At 49.0% G+C, this 25,436-nt stretch overlaps 1 protein-coding gene across 2 annotated transcripts in view; it reads right to left on the reverse strand.

Annotated features, from left to right (window-relative positions):
* ASTN2 (astrotactin 2) overlaps window positions 1–25,436 on the reverse strand; it is a 668,892-nt gene that overhangs the window by 252,626 nt on the left and 390,830 nt on the right. The gene's annotated exons all lie outside the window — the stretch shown is intronic.

Here is a 25,436-nt window from a genome sequence, read left to right on the forward strand (position 1 = left end):
CACAAAAACTAACCCCAAATGATCATAGACCTAAATGTAAAGAGCAAAATTATAAAAACTTCTAGAAGATAACATAGAAGAAAATATTGGTGATAATGGATTTGGTGATGCATTTTCAGATATAATACCAAAAGCAAAATGCATTAAAGAAAATAAAAGATAAGTTGGGCTTTGTTAAAATGAAAAAAAAACAACTTCTGCTCTGTTAAAATGAAAGCCGCTGTTAAGGGAATGAAAGACAAGTCACTGATTGGAAGAAAATATTTGCAAAACACATATCTGATATAAGATGTGCATCCAAATTATACAGAGAACACTTATAATTCCACAATAAGAAAACAAACAAGCAGATTGAAAACAGGAGCAAAAGAGCTGAACAGACACCCCATCAAAGAAGATCCCCAACAGATAAGCATAGGAATAGATGCACAACACTTGTCATTCTGAAACTGCGAGTCAACGAAACACCACTACATAACTATGAGCAAGGCTACAATTCAAATCCCTGACAATGCCAAATGCCGGTGAGGATGTGGAGCAACTGGAAGAGTTCATGGCTGGTGGGAATGCAGCCACTTTGGAAGAGTGGAAGATTCTTACGTTGCTATTTCAGTAATTGATATTTACCCACAAAAATGGGAAACTTTACATCTTCACAAATCCTTGCACATGAATGTTTGTGGCGACCTTATTCCAAAAGTGGAGGCCGCCAAGTTATGCCTCAATGGGTGACTGGGAAAACAAACTGAGAGGGATCCATACAATGGGATGTTTTTCAGCAATGAAAGGAAATGAGCCATCAAGACCCAGAAAGACATGGATGAAGCATAGATGTGTGTTGCTAAGTGCAAGGAGCTGAAAGGCTACATGCTGTCTGACTCCAACTACATGACGTTCTGGAAAATACAAAGCTGTGGAGACATGAAAGATCGGTGGTTTCTGGGAGTTCAGGGATGAATAGGTGGCATGGGGGACGTTTAGGGCAGTGAAACTATTCTGTATGCTACTGACTACTGTAACGGTGGATACATGGCATGATGCATTTGTCAAAACCCGCAGAACTGTACAACATAAAGTGTGAACAATGGACTTTAGTTAATACTAGAGGCCCATTGCATGAAATTCATGCATGGTTAGGGTCCCTACGCCTGGCCAGCGATCAGGGTTGATCTGTGGGGTGGCCGGTGGGGTGATTGGGGGCCCCTGCTGGCACCCGCCTTGGCTGGCAGTCTGGCACTGCCCACTCACTGGCCCTGCCCCCTTCCACCACCGCCAGTCACCTCCCTCTGTGGGGCAACTGGCGGAGCCTTTGGGGGCCCCTGCTGTCACCCACCTTGGAGGCAACCAGCTGGGGGATCGCGGGGGGGTGGGGGGAGTGGCACCGCCCACTTGTCAATTGGCCCTGCCCCCAATCGCCCCACCACCACTGCTGGTCACCTCCCTCTGCAGGAGGACACTTGTGGGGCAATATGGGGGTGGCGCCAACCTGCTGCCTCTCTCTGCAGGGCAACCGGCAGGGCGATTGGAGGACCCCCTCTGGCACCCGCCTTGGCTGGCCTGGGGCCTGCGGGCTGGGGGAAGCTCCTGCATTGAGTGTCTGCCCCCTGGTGGTCAGTGAGTGTCATAGTACCTGGTCATTCCACCAGTTGTTTCACTGTTCGGTTGATTTGCATATTAGGCTTTTATTATATAGGATTATATCAGCTACTTCCTTCTCTCATTCACTATCTTTATCTGTGAGATGCTCAGAATAGAAACAAAACAAAAACAAAAACATGGTCATCATTGACTCCAATCCTGCAATTAGGCACTTAAGGGAGAACGAGTAGCTTAACTTCAGAGAGGCTAAGCCACTTGCCCAAGGTCACACAGCTACTCATTGACAACTCTGGGATTGAAACCCAGGTTCCCAATGTGCCATCCACTATGCCCCTCTAGTGTTACACCTGCTAGAACTGGCTCTTCAAATTCTGTACCTTAAACAGAGTGCTCCCCCTCACAGCACCTCCTGAACTGGGTGCAGGGGTTTCTTGCCCATAGGCCAGACTCTGCCTTCCACCCTGTGGGGACTTCCTTCTCCAGGGTCGCTCCCAGGGAGGAGGCAGATGGGACAACTCCAGGCAGGTGGTGGGAAGCCCGTCTCTGCGCCCTTGTGGTGGAGGAGGTGGTGACTCACCTAATATCCATCCTCCCCCTAGGAAACCAGGAAGCCGGCACTTACCCAGAGCGTCTCCCCACTCTGTCAGCAATCCAGACCATATGGTTAATTAGCTAAAATTTGCCACCGCATCTGTGATGCTATTTTTCTTTTTGGCATGTGCGAACTTAATTACTGAAGCCCTGGGAAGCTCTTGGCCCACAGAGAGTGTGGTGGGCATGGGGGTCGCAGGGCATACCCAGGGCTCAGGGAGATAAATGGTGAGGGTCTGAGAGATTGAAGACGGAGAGGGCCTTGTCTGGCAGGTGAGGAGGGGGTGCTTATGGTGGTTGCATGGACTCCAGGACACAATGTCACAGGAAACCCACCTGGGAATGTTGGCAAGCACCCACACATAGAGGCCAACCTCCCTGCCTGGTAGAACGCAGGGTTCATTCTCTGGTTACCTACTGCCCTTCAAATTCTGTCCTTTGTTACTCCACAGAATGTGTCCCCCCAGCACCTAACCACCGTCTCCCCAGAACATGAGACAGGGCCTGTAACATACAAAGCATTCAATAAAGAAGGCTGACTGGCCCAATGAATGAACTAACCCTTCGGAGGAAACCCTTTGGTTCCTCATTTGTGGAATGATTCATAAATGTTATATTCTACCATTCTGGTAAGATTAAACGAGATAAAATACAGGGAGCACCTGTCACAGTCCCTGACGTAGTGATAGGTGCTCAACAAGAACTTGTTGAGTGAATGAATCCATGGAAGGATGGATGGGTGGATGAATAAATGAATGAACAGCAGAATCAGAGAGGCCAGTATGAGAATAAGCCTGAGAGACCAGAATTTACTCCAGTCCCCGCACTGTGCTTGTTTCCTCATCTGTAAAATGGGGACCGTGAAATCACTTCCCTTTCTGGGTTGCTTGGGGAGCACAATAAATAATAACTCATGTAGTTTTTAGCAGCATCCTGGGATGTAGCAAGCACTCAATAAATACTCCTGAGGCTGTTGTGAATGGTAATGAAATGGGGAGACTTGCTGCTGGCGAGGGAAGGGCCTTGACCCAACACCATCAGTCCCTGGTACATCCTGGGCTCCTCTCCACCCACACTGCTATTTCCCAAGCAGCACGGGCTGGCGCCACACTCAGAGTTCCAGAGCTCATCGGATGGGTGAGTGCCAGCCCTCAGGGGTCACGGGTATAATGAGGGAGAGAGAGAGCCCCTACTTTGGGGGACAACAGACTAAGAAGTAAGTCAGGGTCAAGGGGTACTTTGACCAATGTCAACAGAAGAGTCTTGCCCATCGGAGGAGGGCTCTTCCGGGCTCCCTCATATGGTTTGGCAGGTTGTGCCGCTGCTGAGGGTGAAACCCAGCCTTGCCCTGCAAGCCAAGCTCGATGCCCACACGGGTGTGCGTCTGCCCAGAGAAGTCTCCTTTCTCCCATTCACACACAGGGGGCTGTTGGCAGCCGAGGCCCTGGCGCTTTCTCTGGGGCCAGTGGACAGCTCAGGACACTGGGCAGAGCTTTGTAAGAGCAGGACCAATGCCGGTCATACTCATCTCTCCATCCCTAGTGCCTTGTTGAATAAAGGCACCATCGTATTCTTAATATCTATCACAGACCTACTGTGTGGGATGGGCTCAGCGTGTGCTGAATAAAGTGTCTGACTGGAGCAGCCAAAGTGTGTGTGAGGAACACAATGATTTCCCGGACCTTCAGTCCTGTGCAGTATTAGGAGCTAATTTAGGGAGCGGCGATTCCATGCAGGTGTAGCATAAAGAGCTGTCTGTGCATTATCCCCGAAAATCTCACAAGAGCCTATGAGGAAGGGACTAAGACTGTTTGCGCTGCAGAAATGAGGGCGCAGAGGCTTAGTGAGGCTCAGGGATGTGCCTGAGGCCACGTGGCTCCAAAGAAGCAATGCTGACATCCAAGCTGGTGCTCCGTTCTGCCTCCGTGTCGGTTTTACCCACCAAGCCCTTCTCCACTGGTTAGCTGAGCCGCTAGTGAGGTATCAGGAGACTTCCCATTCCCTCTGTCTGCTACGCTATTTCCCTGCACTCGCCTAGTGCTCACCCCTTCACTTCATGCAGGCCTCTGCTTTACCGTCACCTCCTCTGAGAAGCCTGCCATGACCACCTCGTATAAAGCAAAACTTTCTAAGTCCTTGCCCTGCTTAGTTTTTCTTCATATCCCTTCCTACCACCAAAGATAGATGTTGATTTTCTCTTGGTGGCTTCCACATCCCAGAAATTGGCTTTATGAGGGCAAGGACCTTATCTGTCTTGTTAACTGCTGTTGCCAACCTTCCGAATGGCACCCGACATAAAGGTACTTGGCGTGTATTCGTGAAATGCCTGGGTCACCGTAGGCTGTTATTTCAATGTCTGTCTAACGTCTGACACTCTCTGTTCTCATTCTCTTCCTCTGGTTTCTTCATCGGTCAGACAAGAGAGAGATATCACACCTGACGCCTCCCCTGAACATATAAGGACCATCGGGACACGTTCAGCAGCTCACCCAAGTGCAGTCAGGTTATAAACACCTGGGTGAGCACTATCTTTTCTCCCGTCCAAGTGGAAAGTGCCCAGCTCTCTGCCAAGGTCTGACACACACACACACACACACACACTAATCTCAGACCCCCCAGTTTTTGCCACGGCCAGGACCAGGGCCCCCTGAGACACGATGGTGTCAGGTAGAGGGAAGCTCTTCTTTGAACAGGGAAGCAGGGGCGGCCTGTTTTGGCAGCTCCATTTAGTGACAACATAATAGTGGGTCGGCCACACTTTCACCTCAGTCACCTCTTACACAAAACCGGAGGAACGACCACACCAATCTTCGAGGGCACCTGCTAGAATGGAGTGAGCTAATGGTTCTGAAAGCACTCCTTGCAGCATAAAGCTTCATACAGATCTAAGGCCCGATGTAACCTTAGGAGATAAAAGCCGCATGGGCAGTTCAGACCAGACTGAGGGCTGGGAGCCTGGAGGATTCGGAGCTGGGAAGAGACGCAGTAAGCCCTCATTTGGGGGGAGGGAATCTGGGAGTGTGCAAACACAGGCCTCCCAGCTTTCTTTATTCCCTTCTAGATTGTGCCTGAGGAGGGGGGAGGGAGAGAGGTAGGGTCTATAGGTGCAGCACCCCCTTCCATGCACACAGAGGGAATGGGGGTGGGGGGGCGGGGACCAGGCCTGGGTGACAGGCAAGGCTTGAGCCACCCTGATTAGCTGGGAAAATGCAAATCGGCACTTCCTTCCCTGCAGCAGCTAACAAGATAATGAGTATTTTCATCAGCTGCAGAGAATACAAACATCTGTAGGAACACCAAACCTACTCTCAGGGGTGGGGGCGGGGAGGCGGGAGGAGGCGGAGGATGGGGAAGGCAGCTTCTCAGTAATATTAGGCAAGAGGAGACTGCTGAGCCGCTGGAGGGGGAGCTGGGAGCCGGGAGCTCGGCGGGTGCCTACTGTACACGGCAGAGTGGGAACAGACAATGACCAAGTTTGACCTAAGCCTGCTGCTCATCTGGGGTTGACACATGATCTTGGCTGGACTTTGGTCATGCCCCCTCCACCTAGATCTCTGTTCCTGCATCCAGACCCCCCACTTATCTATTCAACCAGCATTTACGGAATCCTACTGTGGGCCAGGAAGGACCTGGACTCTAGGGGATGGAGGTAAATAAGACACTCCTGCCCTCAAGAAGCTCACTCATTCGCCGATTCATTCCGATTCATTTATTACACGCCTACTCATCATACACATACTACATGTACGCTGGGCACTCACAATCTACCTGCAGAGACAGACAGGTGGACTGGCCCCTACTGAAGGGAGGTTCTGATAGACAAGAGGGGAGAGGAGGACTAACCCTTCTGGGGAAGACGTGTTCAAGGGAGATATCTGGAGGATGTAAATCAAGGATGAATTGGAGTCTTTTAGGCCGAGAAACCGGAAGAGCATTTCAAGTAGAGGGAACAGCATGTGCAAAATCAGGATGCAAAAGGAACCCAGGGAAGTCAGGGAACCACAAGTAGCTCTGTAGAAATGGATGACACCAGGCAAGCGTGGGCCAGGAGCAGGGATGGAGGGGAGCCTTGAGCCTCGTTAAGTGGGGCCTTTCCATCCAGCTAAGAAGGTGGACTTCATCCTGGGCGCAATGGGGCACACAGGTGAGTTATGGGCAGAGGTGTGGCCTATCAGACCTGCACTTTAGGAAGCTCAATCTGGCTGCAGCATGGAGAGGGGATTCGGAAGGAAGACTGGGAGACGAATAAGGGGGCTGTAGAGGATCCCAGTGTGAGGCAGCCTGGCTCTCATGCAATATGCAGCAGGTCCATTTCTCTAGGGCCTGGCAGACACTTGCGTGTGCAGTCATGTGGCTTGGCCATTTTGCCGGCTCTATGACTTTGCAGAGCATTCAGGAGCTACTAATAATGCCCCTTCATGGAGTTTTAGTGAAGAACAAATGAGATAATGTGTGTCAAAGTGACCTACAAGGTCTGCGGCACCATAGAAACATTAGTTATCAGTTATTTAATTACAGCAGCGCTCCTGGGTCTAATCACGCTCCGCTCCGCGGTCCTCCATTCCCGCTGCCAACATCCAGAAACAGACACCGCACAACATCGGAGCCGCAAGGCTCTGGTGCTGCCACTTCCTCTGTGAGCTTGGAAAGCCCCCTGATCTCTGTGCTTCCTCCCATCGCTGCATCTCTAACTCGTGGAGAACACTCTTCTCTTTGCCTATTTTTTTCGGGATCTTTAACCACTTGAAGAGAACGTGGTGTGAACTGAAATCCTCAGCCTTCGTATTTCAGGTTAGCCTTGGACACACTACCATCCATGGGCCCAATCTAGCCGCTGCCCCATGTTCGCACTGACCACAGGCTAACACTGGTTTGTTCTTAAATGACCAGAGAAAAAAAAGATAAAGAAAATAATATTTGTGTGACGTCTAAAAATTATATGAAATTCAAAACTTGAGAGCCCACGGGAAAAGTTTCACCAGATCACACCTGCACCTGACCCTGCTTGGGTACACGGCCTCAGGAGATGACTGCCACCCTCCCCAGTTACAGATGATGAAACGGAGGCTCAGAGACACAGGGTCATGTGCCCAAAGCGACATAGATGAAAACCGCTTCCATTCCGTGGCTGCTGGATCTGAAAGCTCATTCTCTTTTTACTCACTCTGATGCTCCGTAAGGGGCTGATTTCTCCTTCTCCGAAGACGCCTCATAATCATGGGCTCAGTGCCTGTCTGCTCCACCGGACTGCACACATTGTGAGAGGGAGGACCGGCCGCCTGGTTCCCCACTCCGTAGTGTGCACCGTGGTCGGGGTAGTCCTTCTTTCTGTTCCAGCACATTCCCGCCTCCCCCCTGCCCCAGCATTCATAGGTATCAGTCATAAATTTATAAAACACACCCCCTTTCTGCTCTGGAAAGGAGTGTAAATTTGCCCCCAAGGGCAGCCATTTGGAGGTGTCCACGTACCCTCTGCTCATAGTTCCCCATAGGAGCCCACTGTGTGCTACGTGTCATTGCACGGAGCTCCCGTGATCGATACCCACCTGCCTCTTCCTCCCTCGGCATGGCAGCTCAGGGCCCTGAAGGCCACCTTCAAACATCCTGACTTTCTACTGCTCTAGGCAGCCATTGCTACTCAGACTTCCTGAAGAGGCAAGAGAAACCCCACCGAGAGTGGATCGCTGAGAGGGCACACTGCCTGTGGGTCCCACAGCCACGCCCCAAGAAGCATTCTGCTTGTTGGACTCAAGTTTCTGCAGCCTTGGCAACGACAGCTAGTAAGCGACGGAGCTACCAGTCAAAACCCTCTTATTTAGTCCTCACTTATAAGAACCTCTTTCTGATAACTTGACAACTCAAGCCATTCACTCATTCATTCTTTCTTTCATTCATTTCTTCAACTATTCACTGAGTCTCCCAAGAATTACAATCCCCTGCCTCACCCCTGCCTGCCTTCAAAAAACTTGGAGTGCAAGAAATGCACCTTGTTTCTGATATCATTATCTCCCCACCTTTATGTGAGTTCAGGTGTCTGAGCATCGGAACTGCCTCCTGTTATTTTAATGGAAGTGCAAGAAATGTACCTTGTTTCTGATATTATCTCCCCACCTTTATGTGAGTTCAGATGTCTGAGCATCGGAACTGCCTCCTGTTATTTTAATGGAAAGGCAAGGGCAGTATGCATTTTAAAAGATAATCACGGTCGAATGCAGGCATCCATCCGCCCCTTGGTCCTTCTGGAAGGCCCCCCTGTGCCTTTGTGCCTGCGCGTGCCTGCACGCTCAGCCCACATCTGGCACTGACTGCCTTTCCCCTCACTGAATCCTGTGACGGTTCTCTCTCTCTTTCAGAGACGCTGTGTGAAGTGCAGTGCCTGCTAATGACAAATCTGAGGACCAAGACAGCATGGGGCTGAATTAGGGTAATTCAGCCCAAGGGGGTTCCTTCGGAGTGGAGGCCAAGTTCTACAGGAGAGCACCGTCGGATGAGGTCGAGCAGCCTACAGAACATTTCCTCGCAGAGAAAGGCCCGGTGTCCTGTGGCCCCTGCATCGTCTCCCGGGCACCCTGCAGCAGAATCTCTGGACAGCTCTGGGCCCCTGAGTCCTGGACCAACCAGGTCCGGGCAACACCAAGTCTTCCCTGCAACAGTTCTGGGAGCTGAATCAGGATCCCCAACAACACCAGCTGCCTCCCCTCTGGCTGGCTTAGTGCCTGGCCAAGCCAGGGCCTCGGGGACTTGCAGTGTAAACTGATCTGACCTTTCTGGAGGCTGTGTGGCTCTGGGCATCAATCGTTACATGTGCATACTCTTGCCCAAGAGGTTTTAATCCTGGATTTAGCCTAAGGAGACAATCGATCAAATGCTCGCAGCTGTATTTACAAAGATGCTCATCACCACACAGTTTATGACAGTGAAAAGCTGGAGAGGATCTAAATGTCTGTCAATAAGGGATTGATTGGGTGAATTGTTCGTCTGGGGAATGGAGTCCTGTGCAGACATTAAAAATCATATAGCTGATCTTTGTAAATTAGAAGAGAAAGATATCTAGGGAATATTAAGTGAAAAAAGATAAGCATCTACGGCATCATCCTAGTTATATAACGTGATCTACACATAATATGTGACCACAAGCACAGAGGGTATTTGGGAGGAGGTTCACACACAGATGTGAAGGTGACCACACACAGATGAGACTTCCGGTGACGTTTACTTGTTAAAAATATCGCTTTGATTTTCTGCAGAAACATATGTTAACTTTATGGGGCGGGGAGAGAGGGGGGCAGAGGGAGGATGTGTGGCCTTGTGCAAATAATTTTCCCTTTTATTCCTGAGTGAAAAGGGGACTAATATTACCTATTAATAAGGCTATTAAATTGTAAATAAAAATATATCTAAGTGACTCAAACAGAGTGGAGAGTCTCAATCCATGGTCACTGGTAATAGTTACTGTGAAGAAGCCAGGGTCGGGCAGGTATCCTGGACAAATGGCCCGGAGCTGTGACCAACAGATGTCAACCCACTGTGCCAAACTTCATCCTTCCCACTCCATAGGCCCAGGCCCCTGTGCACACACACCACATATACACACTCATATACACATATACACACACCCACACACACTCACACCCACATACACTTAGGCATACACAGACACACACATATACATAGGGCACACGCAGACTTGAACTCAGATACACACAGACAGACTCACACACATTTACCTACAGACAGGCACAAAGCAGCAGGCACGGCCAGGGGATGGAGAGGACCGAGCCTGCAGCACCCACTGAGCTGGCATGCTTTTCTCTCCTTGCCCTCCAGCCCGCTCAGGCCCTGGCCCGACTGCACTGACTGGCTGCTCTGTGCAGACTCCCAGAGCCTGTCTCCTGCCAGGAGAGGGAGGGGAGGCTTGCGAGAGGCAAGGCGAGGGTGATTGTTGGGGTTTAATTACACATGATGCCCGGAGGCAGCCTTGGAGGATGCACTGTAAGAGACATTCCACTGAACTTGGACCCTTGTTCTCCAGGCGCGCGTGGGCCTGACATAATATTTCAAAGCCGAGGAGAGCATCGGGCACAGAGGAGCCAACAGCTGCTAACAGCATGGTAACAAGAAGATGCTAATGACGAGTGTGTCTGTGAGCGGAGCAGCTCTGCAGACGAGAGATGGCCAGGCTTCTTCAAAGGCATGTTGGCAATGCTAGGCCTTCCTTCTGGTCTCCTGTCCCCCACCCATCAGAGCAGGAGGGGCAGAAAGTCCTGGTGAACTGTGCTCAGACACCCTCTGCGCTCAGAGGTCCCTGCAGCTGGTACCTGGGAATATGACCTTGAGAGCCCTTGAAGGTTAAAAGGTGGAGAGCACAGCACAGTGGAGTCATGCAGTAAATATCTCTGGGAGGAAGGGAAGAAGGGCGGGAGGGAGGGAGAGAAGGAGAAAGCTCTCCACTCCCGGACTGCACATCTGCAGCAAGAGAGAGATACTTACCCCCCTTCTCCTCCCCAAAACAGCCCTTGTCCTGGAGGATGGCTCTTGTTCTCTTTTAAGACAAAAGTTACTAAAGACCTACATTGTGTCAAACCTGATGTATTGAAAATGAACGCAAAACACAACTCAGCAGAAAAATGATGAGCCTGTCTTCAAGCGCTTAGCGGCCTGGAAGGGGAGTCGTACAGGTAAAAAGACAATCATAATAAATTGTAAACTCCCCCAGTCCTCCCTCCTCTTTCTGGCAAAATTCCTCTTTGAAAAGGGTTTATCCGGCTGACTCCAATTTCCCACGCTCATCCTCCCCTAACCCATTCCAACCTGCTTTGTCAGACTCATTCCACACCCTCCACGGTCGCCGATGACTTCCAATTTGTCAAGCTGCCTGGTGCCCATCTTCCTGCCAGGTGACCTCTGAGCAGCATGGGACACAGATGACCACGCTCTCTCTGCAGTCTGTTCTGGGGGTGGCGACATCCCCCTCTGGTGTTTCCTCCTCCTCCTGCCTCCCCAGCCACTCCTTCTCTGTCACCTTGGCTGGGCGCTTCTCTTGTCCCCGCCCCTAAGTAATCTGCCCTGGTTCTTTCCACGATCTGTCCTCTCTTCGATCTCAACTAAAATTTTTATTTAAAAAAATTATGTAGCCTGGCAAGCATGGCTCAGTGGTGGAGCATCGACCTATGAACCAGGAGGTCACAGTTTGATTCCCAATCAGGGCACATGCCCGGGTTGCGGGATGGATCCCCAGTGTGGGGTGTGCAGGAGGTAGCCGACGGATGATTCTCTCTCATGATGGATGTTTCTATCTCCCTCTCCCTCTCTCTCTGAAATCAATAAAAATATATTTAAAAAATTATCGACATGCTGTGGACTACCAAATGGTTTCGTTTAGAACTCAGCTCTGAACTAAGTGGAGTATACTCATCCTGTAGACAGGCACAAAGCACATAGAGTGGTCTGGGGAGGTTGGAAACACCTGACTAGCTCTGAAGAAGGACCTGGGCTGGGGATGCAGGCTGGGGACAGAGCGCCCGTGGAGAGGGAAGATGGAAAGAAGGCCAGCGTGAGGAGGATCACGCTCACCAAGGCTGGGTGCGTCCATGGAGGGAAGAGAAGAACACCAGGAGAATGGGGGGCAAGTGCCAGGGAAGAAGTTCTCAAGAGACAGAGTGAAGCGTGGTGCTAAAGAGAAGACTTGGTGCACGGAGAAACGTGAGACGTGGGATAACCATGAACGGGTGCACTCGAGGCCTCAGGGAAAGCATTCCCCGGGCGGCACGTGCAGGAGCCAGGCTGTGGTGGGTGGAAAACAAGTGGGAAGTGAGGGACTGGAGGCCATTTGCACAGACTTCCCTTCCAAGGAGGCTGGCTGCGAAGGGGAAACATACGGCGGTAGCTGAAGGCAATCATAGTGTGAAGAGGGGACGGGATGAAAGAAACGAACACATTTATAGACTGAGGGGAATGATAGGAGGGATGGAGACATTTAAGAAAAAAAGGGGGGGCTATTGGTACCATCAGGTTTCTGAAAAGATTGAGGGGCTGAACTCAGTAGTAAGTAGGCAGCTGAAGAAACATCTCTTCCCCTAAGACAGGAGTGGGTGTGTATGCAGACACGTGGAAGGGGATTGGAAGCTATGCCCTCTCTTGCCTGATGGTCTCATGCTTTTCCTTTAATAAGTAGAAGAGAAAGGAAGGCAGAGGTAGTGTTAGAGGCTTAAACAAGCACTATTAACGTTTCAGAAAGCCATACAGAGCTGGGGAGACCATGGATGGGCATTGGCACCAGTCCGCACTGTGGCGGTGGTTATGCAGATTACAGGAGGCTGTCCCCTGGTTGCCAGGAATACAGCTGATCGGGGAATTTTGCAATACTAGTCATTCCCTCACCTACATCCTCTATGGGACAAGTATAGCGACAGCGGCTACCATCTTGTTGGGTGTTGGTTATGTGCCAAGTGCCTAACGTACAGTATCTCTAATTTTCAGGATAGTGCTGCAAAACCACTAACTAGTTCCCCCTTTCCCCTAAAAAATTCAAGTTGCACAGAGGTGATGTCATTTTCCCAAGGCTTCACAAGCATTGCTGACGCCCAAGCCGGGCTCTTTCCCCTTCTCTATATCTTGTCACTGTCTTTGAGACCTGACTTCTCATGTCTCCCCTGAGACTTTCCTTCTCTAGGATAAACAACTCTAGACTTTGAACACTGCCTTGTGGGACCTTGTTTCTGGGCCCCTCACTCTCCCATCTTCCCCTTCAGTTTGTCAGTTTCACATTCACAAACACGTGTGTACTTGCATGCACCCCTTTCAAGGTGGTAATGAGATCCTGTAGACAGGCACAAAGCACATAGAGTGGTCTGGGGAGGTTGGAAACACCTGACTAGCTCTGAAGAAGGACCTGGGCTGGGGATGCAGGCTGGGGACAGAGCACCCGTGGAGAGGGAAGATGGAAAGAAGGCCAGCATGAGGAGGATCATGCTCACCAAGGCTGGGTGCGTCCATGGAGGCGAGAAGAACACCAGGAGAATGGGGGGCAAATGCCAGGGAAGAAGTTCTCAAGAGACAGAGTGAAGCATGGTGCTAAAGAGAAGACTTGGTGCACAGAGAAAAGTGAGACGTGGGAACACCATGAACGGGTGCACTCGTGGCCTCGGGGAAAGCATTTCCTGGGCGGCACGTGCAGGAGCCAGGCTGTGGTGGGTGGAAAACAAGTGGGAAGTGAGGGACTGGGGGCCATTTGCACAGACTTCCCTTCCAAGGAGGCTGGCTGCGAAGGGGAAACATACGGCGGTAGCTGAAGGCAATCATAGTGTGAAGAGGGGACGGGATGAAAGAAACGAACACATTTATAGACTGAGGGGAATGATAGGAGGGATGGAGACATTTAAGAAAAAAAGGGGGGGCTATTGGTACCATCAGGTTTCTGAAAAGATTGAGGGGCTGAACTCAGTAGTAAGTAGGCAGCTGAAGAAACATCTCTTCCCCTAAGACAGGAGTGGGTGTGTATGCAGACACGTGGAAGGGGATTGGAAGCTATGCCCTCTCTTGCCTGATGGTCTCATGCTTTTCCTTTAATAAGTAGAAGAGAAAGGAAGGCAGAGGTAGTGTTAGAGGCTTAAACAAGCACTATTAACGTTTCAGAAAGCCATACAGAGCTGGGGAGACCATGGATGGGCATTGGCACCAGTCCGCACTGTGGCGGTGGTTATGCAGATTACAGGAGGCTGTCCCCTGGTTGCCAGGAATACAGCTGATCGGGGAATTTTGCAATACTAGTCATTCCCTCACCTACATCCTCTATGGGACAAGTATAGCGACAGCGGCTACCATCTTGTTGGGTGTTGGTTATGTGCCAAGTGCCTAACGTACAGTATCTCTAATTTTCAGGATAGTGCTGCAAAACCACTAACTAGTTCCCCCTTTCCCCTAAAAAATTCAAGTTGCACAGAGGTGATGTCATTTTCCCAAGGCTTCACAAGCATTGCTGACGCCCAAGCCGGGCTCTTTCCCCTTCTCTATATCTTGTCACTGTCTTTGAGACCTGACTTCTCATGTCTCCCCTGAGACTTTCCTTCTCTAGGATAAACAACTCTAGACTTTGAACACTGCCTTGTGGGACCTTGTTTCTGGGCCCCTCACTCTCCCATCTTCCCCTTCAGTTTGTCAGTTTCACATTCACAAACACGTGTGTACTTGCATGCACCCCTTTCAAGGTGGTAATGAGATCCCTGCGGGAAAGACAAGACGCCTCAGTGGAAAGTTCTTGCGAAGGCCCCCCTGGAGGGTTTTCCCCATAGACACCTCCACACGCTTGTCTTGTTTCCTTCCTATGCTACGCTAATTTCCAACTAAGATGCCCTTCCAGGAGCCAAGGGTGCAGAGCACCGCCTTACATGACTTTGATCGCCTCTCTACCTCTCCCTCCAAAGACCAACCCCATGTTCCCAAAAGACCAAACCATTTAGAGTCTTAAGTGCTTTCTTCCCAAGTTTAGTGCTTCTTCCTCTGTTGATTTCTCTGCCTGAAATAGCCATTCCTTTGTCCTTTCCTATAACTACTTGCCCTTCACGATTCAACTCAGGTATCACCATTTAGAAACCTTCTCAGGTGACCTGGCTACATCATGTGCCCCCTGTTTTTCGTGCATCTTCTATAACACAGAACAAGCAGAGAACAGTGATTAAACAAGTGGGCTATTGAGCTTGTCAATCAGACCAGACAAGACCTGGTTCAAGACACTTACTCATTGTGTCACTCAACCTATCAGTGTTGCCATTTCCTCATATACAGAATGGGGACATGTATAACCCACCTCATAGGGTTGTTGTGAGGAAGAAATAAGCGAATCCACTTAAAGCTCTTGGCATAGTGCTCAGCACATGATAAATGGTAGTTATTCATACAACAATTGTCAAAGAGTACTTTATATTTACTTCATGCTGCAATCTCCCCTACCAGCCCCTGAGTAACCCAGAGGACAGGGATAGCATCTGGCTCATGTTTCCATCTGTGGCACCTAGCTCAGAGTCTAGCACACAGTAGGGGCGCATGAATAAATGAATGAATGAATCTAAGTCACCACAGTGTATATCACATAATCACATTATCTGAAATTACCTATTATATATACAATTGAGAGAATCTATATATATAAAAGGCTGATATGCTAAGTGTCCCCTCAGGAGTTCAACTGGGAGACTGGGAGTTCGATCGCTTGCTATGACATGCGCTGACCACCTAGGGCCAACACAGAATATGACAGGCAGCCAACAGCAGTGGCAGGGTGCTGAGGTAGCGAGGGAAGGAGGAGGAAGGGAGGCAGGTGGTGAGGGAAGGAGGAGGCGGGGAGGCGGGGAGGTGGGGAGGCGGGGAACCTGATCGGCCCTGATTGCTGGCCAGGCCTAGGGACCCTACCTGTGCATGAATTTCATGCACTGGGCCTCTAGTATAAGGGATAAGATATATCATCTTCCTTTCAAGGGCAGGAGGCCTCCCCAAGGAATGACTGCACAATGGAGAGATTTATGGGTCACGTAGAAGGCTCCATTCAGGAGCATGGGCAGTGGTCATGGTCATACCCAACCATGGTACAGTCACATCCATTTAGAAGTGGTCAAGACCTAGAGGCCAGGCAGCTGAGAGTGTAGGCAGGCCAGGGAAAATCTAGGTCGCATGGAGTGGCTGGGGCGTGGCATCAGGGCTAGTGTTCCACTGGTACTTATGAATATGACCCTTCTTCTTGTTAATGTCTGACAGTCAATCTGATAGTCTCAGGTTCCATTCTGATTATTTGGCTATCCATGCCATTACATTTATGAAATATATTAAACATTACCCTAGTTTCTCAGCAGATCTAGGCAAAGTGATGAAGAGCACTATTAAAGGATTTCAAACTCCGAAATTGGATTCCAGATGGCCATAAGCTAAGGGCAAAGAAGCAGAGCTCAGGTCCAGCAAAGGCCAGCCAGCCATCTACTAGTAGTTGAGGCAGTGCATTAGCAATCTGAGTCCCGCCATGTAAGCTGTCCCTTAGAAGACTGTCAGCCAGAAGTTTACCATGGATGTAAATGATCAATCCCATTCTCAGGAGTGTGTTCCCCTTCACCACTACCCTCCCCCACCCCGCCTCAGCTCTCTTCTCCCCACACCAGAGCCATGTGACTCCAGACCACAGCTTCATCTTGACTGCAGTCACCATGACCTGATTTCAGCGAGAGGAAATTTATGAACCTCTGGGTCAGAGCTCGGGGACTTAGCTTCACATTAGCACTTGGTACTCATGTTTGTTAAGCATGCACCGAGTGGTACAGTCATTATTTCTTTCCAAACATGTTTCTCCTGCTTGCCTGAGGCTTTCCTAGAAGAGCACAATTTTTAATTAAAAAAATAAAGACAGGAACGAAAGAGGGGAAAATTAGGCCGGCCTCTAAGTTTACTCTTACTTCTGGAACCAGTTTGGACACTGGGACTCCATCCTATTTGCCTGATGACTGTCTTGATAACCTGCCCAGATAACCAGCTATGTTCTTTTGATCCTTGATGCTGTCCCTCCAGGAGCTAGAACTCCATCTCTAAAATGTTTGCTCCCTATCTGGTCTGGGGCCCCTAGTCTTTGAAATATACCTACTTCCCACTGTAAAGTCTTGAGCCACAACTCTGAACCAATGTGTACTTGTGCTGCCCAAGGGGCCCTGTAGGGGACTTTCTAGCTTACAGCAGTAGTTCCTATCTTCCTGGAAGTCTCCTGCCAAAGCTTTGCCCCAGAGGCCTGTGGATCAAGGACGGATATGCTGTAGCTGAGTGTGGAGGTTGTGAGGACCAGGGGTCACAGAGAAGACGACTAATGGCAGAGAAGGTAGACGAGGACTGACTCCTTCATAAGGGGGCACTTCACTTAAGGACAGGCCTTGAAGAGTAAGACTAAACACAGAGTCCAGATTCAGGTGGAGAGGAGGGGAAGAAACACATGCATCGCACTAGGAGCGCTGCCCCCATTTCACAGATGAGAAGGCTGAGGTTCAGAGAGGTGAAGAATCTTGTTCAACAGCACCAAGCAGGTTAGGTACACAGGCCTGCATGGAATCAGCTTTGCCTCTGTCTGTCTCCTACAGAATCAGATCTCGGCGGGGAGGCGGGGAGGTGGGGAGGCGGGGAACCTGATCGGCCCTGATTGCTGGCCAGGCCTAGGGACCCTACCTGTGCATGAATTTCATGCACTGGGCCTCTAGTATAAGGGATAAGATATATCATCTTCCTTTCAAGGGCAGGAGGCCTCCCCAAGGAATGACTGCACAATGGAGAGATTTATGGGTCACGTAGAAGGCTCCATTCAGGAGCATGGGCAGTGGTCATGGTCATACCCAACCATGGTACAGTCACATCCATTTAGAAGTGGTCAAGACCTAGAGGCCAGGCAGCTGAGAGTGTAGGCAGGCCAGGGAAAATCTAGGTCGCATGGAGTGGCTGGGGCGTGGCATCAGGGCTAGTGTTCCACTGGTACTTATGAATATGACCCTTCTTCTTGTTAATGTCTGACAGTCAATCTGATAGTCTCAGGTTCCATTCTGATTATTTGGCTATCCATGCCATTACATTTATGAAATATATTAAACATTACCCTAGTTTCTCAGCAGATCTAGGCAAAGTGATGAAGAGCACTATTAAAGGATTTCAAACTCCGAAATTGGATTCCAGATGGCCATAAGCTAAGGGCAAAGAAGCAGAGCTCAGGTCCAGCAAAGGCCAGCCAGCCATCTACTAGTAGTTGAGGCAGTGCATTAGCAATCTGAGTCCCGCCATGTAAGCTGTCCCTTAGAAGACTGTCAGCCAGAAGTTTACCATGGATGTAAATGATCAATCCCATTCTCAGGAGTGTGTTCCCCTTCACCACTACCCTCCCCCACCCCGCCTCAGCTCTCTTCTCCCCACACCAGAGCCATGTGACTCCAGACCACAGCTTCATCTTGACTGCAGTCACCATGACCTGATTTCAGCGAGAGGAAATTTATGAACCTCTGGGTCAGAGCTCGGGGACTTAGCTTCACATTAGCACTTGGTACTCATGTTTGTTAAGCATGCACCGAGTGGTACAGTCATTATTTCTTTCCAAACATGTTTCTCCTGCTTGCCTGAGGCTTTCCTAGAAGAGCACAATTTTTAATTAAAAAAATAAAGACAGGAACGAAAGAGGGGAAAATTAGGCCGGCCTCTAAGTTTACTCTTACTTCTGGAACCAGTTTGGACACTGGGACTCCATCCTATTTGCCTGATGACTGTCTTGATAACCTGCCCAGATAACCAGCTATGTTCTTTTGATCCTTGATGCTGTCCCTCCAGGAGCTAGAACTCCATCTCTAAAATGTTTGCTCCCTATCTGGTCTGGGGCCCCTAGTCTTTGAAATATACCTACTTCCCACTGTAAAGTCTTGAGCCACAACTCTGAACCAATGTGTACTTGTGCTGCCCAAGGGGCCCTGTAGGGGACTTTCTAGCTTACAGCAGTAGTTCCTATCTTCCTGGAAGTCTCCTGCCAAAGCTTTGCCCCAGAGGCCTGTGGATCAAGGACGGATATGCTGTAGCTGAGTGTGGAGGTTGTGAGGACCAGGGGTCACAGAGAAGACGACTAATGGCAGAGAAGGTAGACGAGGACTGACTCCTTCATAAGGGGGCACTTCACTTAAGGACAGGCCTTGAAGAGAAGGACTAAACACAGAGTCCAGATTCAGGTGGAGAGGAGGGGAAGAAACACATGCATCGCACTAGGAGCACTGCCCCCATTTCACAGATGAGAAGGCTGAGGTTCAGAGAGGTGAAGAATCTTGTTCAACAGCACCAAGCAGGTTAGGTACACAGGCCTGCATGGAATCAGCTTTGCCTCTGTCTGTCTCCTACAGAATCAGATCTCTAGCCTAGACAGATAGACTCAGGATGTCCTCACACTTCTAAGATATGCCTTGTGTCCAACCCAGCCCTACAGCCCCAGCATAACTATTTTTTATAGTTTAAGAGAGAGACCACTGTCCCCTCTGCTTGTCTGGCTTCTTCCACCAGGAAACTGTAGAATCATGTGCCGTTGAAACTATAAGCACATCAGTGATCTGCTAGAGCTGTGGTTTTCACATTTCTTTCATTTATTTGTAGCAGAATTTGAGTGTGGAACTCCCACACATAGAATATATATTAAATGGAGTACTCTCCAGCCCCCACCCCACCTGTGCCCCTCTGCCAGGGACTCCTGGGGCTCTTCTGAAGACTCCATGCCCCTCCAAGAAACAGCCTAATCTACTTTGGCCTCTCATTTGTGGATAAGGAGGCTGGGGACCAAGGGCAGTAAGGAGCTTGCCCAAGGTTACCCAATGACCTTGAGAATCTACATCTCCAGTGCTCTCTACTCTAGAGTGGCCAAATCATAGCCTTCCGTGTGGAGGAGGCATCCCAGGTCTATGCAGGCTGCTTGTGTGGGATCTGAAGATAGAGATTTCCTTCGGGCAGAAGGGTTAGCATTACTAACAGTGGCCAACACTAAGGTGCAGGGCAAAGAGCTTTGCTTGCATTATTCCACTCAATGCCCTCAGCAGATTATTATTCCATCCTAGAGGTGAGGAAGCTGAGTCTTAGTTCCTTAGCACTGGGCTACCCAGCTAGGCTAAACAGCCGCAGGAGGATCTCACCCCTGGTCATCTTGCTCTAGAGCCCAGCTCTTAACCAGTCAGCTCCGTGGTCGTCCTAGTGAAGCCTAGACTCGTTCACATTTACCAACATATCCTTCCTCCTTCCCGCCCCTCCTGCCAATCTCCCAGCCAACACTCTGCATGACCAGACAGCTCACTTTTCTCCCTGTGACCACCAACATTCAGGGTCTGGGGTATAAACTCGAATCCCCTACCCTCCCTCGCACAGACCCACGGGCAGGGGTACACATGGGCAGCGCGCACTCATGCATTATGCATGATGCCATGGCCTGGGATCCTGCTGAACTGAGACTTAGCGGCTGCTGGATCTGGAGCCACCTCAATGCCGGTGTCATTAGCTGAGCTCTGAGAGCCATCATTACTGCAGCCACTGGGGATGAGTCACTGAGACTGTGAGCAGGTAATAGAATTGCGGGGACACATCATAAAAGGGACTGGAATAGGACTTGGGCCGGAAGTAAGGACTGTGTGTGCTCTGGTCCTGAAGGGTGATATGTAAACAAGGAACTCCCAGCCCCTGGAGATGGCATTTCTGCCAAGTCCCTCAGCGGAGGACAATAAATGGCCTAATTATAACCTCCACACTCGGAGGTTTCAAAGGAGAGGAAGGAAAAAGAAATCAATGAAATTAATTTAACGTGGGCCCATTCTTTTTGTTTGTTTTGCTCTAGCCTTTGTATGAGATTCCCTTATAGACCTGCTCATCTTTCCTCCCCCACTGTCTTCACTTATAAAAGCAAAGAAAGGAAAAAGCTAAGACTTCAGGTGTATTTGTTCACGACATCTCAAAGAAGGGAGTCAGATCAGAGCATCCCAGGGTTGGAAGAGGCTTTCAAATCTCATTGTTCGTGGCATGGGGGAAGATGCAGGTCTGCTACATACAGGTGTGCAGGGTGAGCACCATGCGAGGGAGCCCCGATGAGGGTTAGTGCGGACTGATCCTTGCATGGGGTTACATCCACCTCCATGTAATTTACAGGGAGGGGTGGGGGGCCAAGCTAGGCCTAGGGAGTTTCACTGAGCAAGGACTCAGAGACGTGCCTTCTGTCGGGTTCACGTTCTGTGAGATCTTTCCTGTGTCTCCTTCCTAGGTCTGCTCCCTCCTTTGTAAAGGGAGGGCACTGGATACGGTGCAGGTAGTGGGCCACAGCTAACAAGTTAACCACCAAGCTCCCAGCATGCCCAGTGCTGAGAGTATGAACCATCTGTCCTATTTTATCCCTCCAGTAACCCCCTGAAGGTTCACTTAGTCCTATTTTCCAGATGGGGAAAAAGAAAGGTGAGCCCGGCTAGCATGTTCAGTGGTTGAGTGTTGATCTATGAACGAGAGGTCACGGCTCGATTCCAGGTCAGGGCACATGTCTGGGTTGCAGGCTCTATCAGAGTCAGCTGATCAATGATTCTTCATCATTAATGCTTTTCTCTCTCTCTCTCTTTCTCTCTCTCTCTCTCCTTTCCTCTCTAAAATCAATAAAAATATATATATATTTTTTAAAAGGTGAGATCCAGGGAGAGGTGGTCACCTGCCCAAGTCACAAAATACTTGGGTGGAGAAACCAGGCTTGCAATCCAAGTACCTCTGGGCTCTTTTCCCACAAGACGCCTCCTCTTGAAGGCTGTTTCCACTTCTAGTTTCCTGTCATTCTACATGCACAATGGCCTTGGTCATTGGGGCGTCTGAGTGTGAAGGCTGAGGAATGCCTACGAAATCAGCAAACAGCCGGCAACGTCACCCAGCAGTGGCCGATGGGTGTGCACAGAAGGAAGCAGAGGTCAGAGGGTGGTGGCCATGAAACCGTGACATTGACCAAGCACAGACTGGCCGTCCAAGGAGGTTAATGAGAGGTGATCCAGCAAATCACTGTCCAGTAAGCCAGGTGTCAATACTGAGTAAAATAATTGGACCGATGTACCCAGCGAAAATCCGTAAGCATTCAAGAGATAATGGAACAGTGAGCGATAAGGAGTATAAGGTGCATGCAGAACAAATCATTCTGGACAACTTGACAGCTTTTCCTGACAAAATTATGAAATTAGTGGTGGAAGGAGATGTAGCAAAGGTTATACGCATCTGAGATCCGGCGAAATATCGAATAGGGCCACATGTGATGTTCAACTTGCCAAACTCATCACAATTGCCTCCGATTCCAGCAGAAAGGGTCTAATTCTAACCATTGATTAAGCGAATGCACATGGAAAGAGGGAGGGCTCCTGCCTAGCCTTCTCTTGAAGAATTTGGGAATCTCAAGACAGAAATCAAAGAGAGACTGTTCTATGCTGTTAGGTACAGTAGGAATGAAATAGCTAATTGCTGCGATAATTACTATACACGAAAAAGCCAGTTACATGTTAAGCTTGATATTGCAGGACCTTGTAACACACAGAACGCCACTTCAATTTCCCAGCCTCGGTTCCTTCCTGCCACCCTCCCCAAAATCCGTGTGCCCTTCCCACCTGCTCGTGTTTCTCCAGCATTCCCTGACCCCGGTGCCTAGCGTAACAGCAAATTCTAAATATTGATTTATTTCTTAATGATCTTCAAACACCAGGAAAGATACCACTAGTTTTGTTCACCTCCCAGACTCTTTTTTTCCATTTTCCCAGAGTGACAACAAATTTTCACCAAAGCCATGTGCCTTTTATGGCACTCCTGAGCCAACACCAGGTCCAGGGTCCTCCCATGTCCACCAGGGGGCAATAATTAATTTATTCATTCATTTACCTTTTCAGTAACTTTTTTCATCATGTCAATAACATTTCCGTCTCGGCCATTCCCTCATCTATCTCACCCTTCACTCATTTATCACTTCATGAATCCATTCATAGGTTCACTCATTTACACATGTATTCTCATATATATATTCATCTACATATTAATTATATTAAAATATATTCATATATACTCATCTACTGCCTAGGCCATTCCATTTTTCATTCTCTTCAATCCCCTCATTCACTCATTCATGCACTGAACACCACAATGTTCACTGGGTGCTAAGTCAGGATCTGACTTAGACACTAATGTACTAGTCTAATAGGTGTGGCATCTACTTTTAGGAAATTCACACGCTGGGTAAAAAGGTGAACGGGTTAAAAGGTAGATATTGGTAGGTACACAACAGTCCTGGGGATGTAAAGCACAGCCTAGGGAAGATGGTCAATAATATCGCAATAACTAAATACGGTGCCAGGGGGGTACTTGAAATATCGGGGAGAACCCTTTGCCAAGCATATGATTGTCTAACCACTACACTGTACACCTGAAACTCATATGAAATAATACCGAATGTCCACTATAGTAAAAAAATTAAACTAAAAAGAAATTCTCAAGCCAGTCAAAAAGACAAAGAAACAAACACATAATTGCAAATGCTGTGTGGTCGGGGTGGAGCACAGGAGGGCAGGAAGTTGGAAAAAAAAAAGGAATCCATACATCCCCAGCCCTCCTGTAAGCTTTAAAGGCTCCTTCCTTGCAATGGATGATGAAACCAAATTTACTTAGTAAGTAAACTCATTTGAGACCTGAGCCCAGGCATCCTCTTCCCACCACTTAAGCGCGTGACCACTCTGTGTGTTCACGGTCTATCACCAGTGCCCATAGTGCAGACTAGCATTTCAGGGGGGAGTGACGTGGGTGAAATCAAACCAGAAAGGTGTGAGAAGCAATCGGAAAGGGAGGAAGTAGAAACTACAAGTTTCTATTAAGGAGTGTGTCCTTCAAAGCGAGGAAAGAGAAGGTTGTGACTGAACTGGGGCTTAGGATCGAATCCTGGACAGGACATCAAAAGAATCTCATTTGGTGCAGCCACTGTGGAAACCAGTATGGGAGGGGGGGGTCCTCAAAAAAGTATAAATGAAATTGCCTTATGACCCAGTGATCCATTTCTGGGTATATATCTGAAGAAACCCAAAACATCAATTCAAAAGAACACACGCACCCCCATGTTCACTGCAGCGTTATTTACAATAGCCTAGACATAGCAGTGATCTAAGTGCCCATCAATAGACAAGTAGGTAAAAAAAGCTGTGGTACATAGATACAGTGGAATATTACTCGGCCATAAAAAAGAATGAAATCTTACCATTTGCAATAGAATGAATGGACCTAGAGGGTGTTATGCTCAGTAAAATAGTGAAAGACAAATACATATGATTTCACTTATATGTGGAATCTAAAGAACAAAACAAATGAATAAACATAATCGAAATAGACTCATAGATACAGAGAACAGACTGATGGTTGCCAGTGGGGTGAGAGGCTGGAGGATTGGGCGAAAAAGGTGAATGGACTGAGAAGTACAGACTGGTAGTTACAAATTAGTCATGGAGATGTAAAGTACAGCACAGGGAATGTAGTCAATGATACTGTGATAGCTATGTGTGGTGCCAGGCAGGTACTAGAACTATCAGGGGGATCACTTCATAAATTATACACTTGTCTAACTACTATGCTATATATCCCAAACTAATACAAAACAATAAAAGTGTGAACAGTAATTGAAAAAAATAAACAGAATCCCATGCGTAAGGACAAGCATGTCTATCTCTGCAGCTTTCTTCCATGTTCTTCCCTTAACTGTCTTCATTTCTGCTGCCCCCACCATGACCGTGAGCTGTTTTATGTTCTTCTGTAAATGCTTGGACTTCGCACACAGCCTGTCGTATGTAGTTGCTAAGTTAATACTTATAGAACGAAGGTCACAGGTTGTACAATGGGTTCACACACCACCCGGAACTGCTCTTTATAGAGAGGAGGGAGGAGCAGGTCGGCTGAGTTGGGGCTGCCCACTGAGCAGCCAGTATAACCAGTGGGGTCCTGCAAAGCTGGGGAAACAGAGGGAGCGGCATGGGAGAGCCAGAAAGGTAAGCAAAGTCAAAGGTTATAAGAAAGTGTAGAGCTAACACAGGGCAAAACTGAACTCGGGCTCAGCCACAGGATTAAAGCAGGGGACTGGAGTGGGTGTGTAGGATTATCTTGTAGAAAGGACACCGGCCACAGAAAACGAACCCAATCAGCCAATGTCACGAGCCTGCATTGTTTGCACAATTTCCTGGAAATGTGCACTGGTTCAGGGGCGCCAGCAGAGAAAACAGCGTAAGGGGCGTGGGGAAAATGAAGGCTTTCGCTTCGGAGGGGTGGGTTTTATTAGAACTGTGGTTAGTCCATTGAACAAAAAGCTCGTTAGAAAGTCGCTGGGGCTCTCAAAAGTATTACCCATTTTCGTAATTGCATTCCTTCCGATTCCTCCATGGGTTTCTCGACGCTGCCTGCACACTGCGCCGATTAAAGGTGTGTGGGGAGAAATAGCTTCTGGCTCACTTGTCATGTGAGCCCGGGGCCAGATGCCTGCATTTCACATCCCTCACGTTGTTAAAAGGAAGAAAAAGGAGCACATTGGTCCAAATGTAAAGACCAAAGGGCAGGTGGCAATTTGCAGTGGGTGATTTGACATATGTATCGCGACAAGCGGAGGAACCAGAGCATCAGCCACCTCAAGATTTCACAAGGTCACGCGGCTCATTAGGGGCAGAATCAACATCCAAACCCCAGTTGGTCTAAGG

This window comes from Myotis brandtii, unplaced genomic scaffold, assembly GCF_000412655.1.
Source record: "Myotis brandtii unplaced genomic scaffold, ASM41265v1 scaffold658, whole genome shotgun sequence".
Lineage (NCBI taxonomy): Eukaryota > Metazoa > Chordata > Mammalia > Chiroptera > Vespertilionidae > Myotis > Myotis brandtii.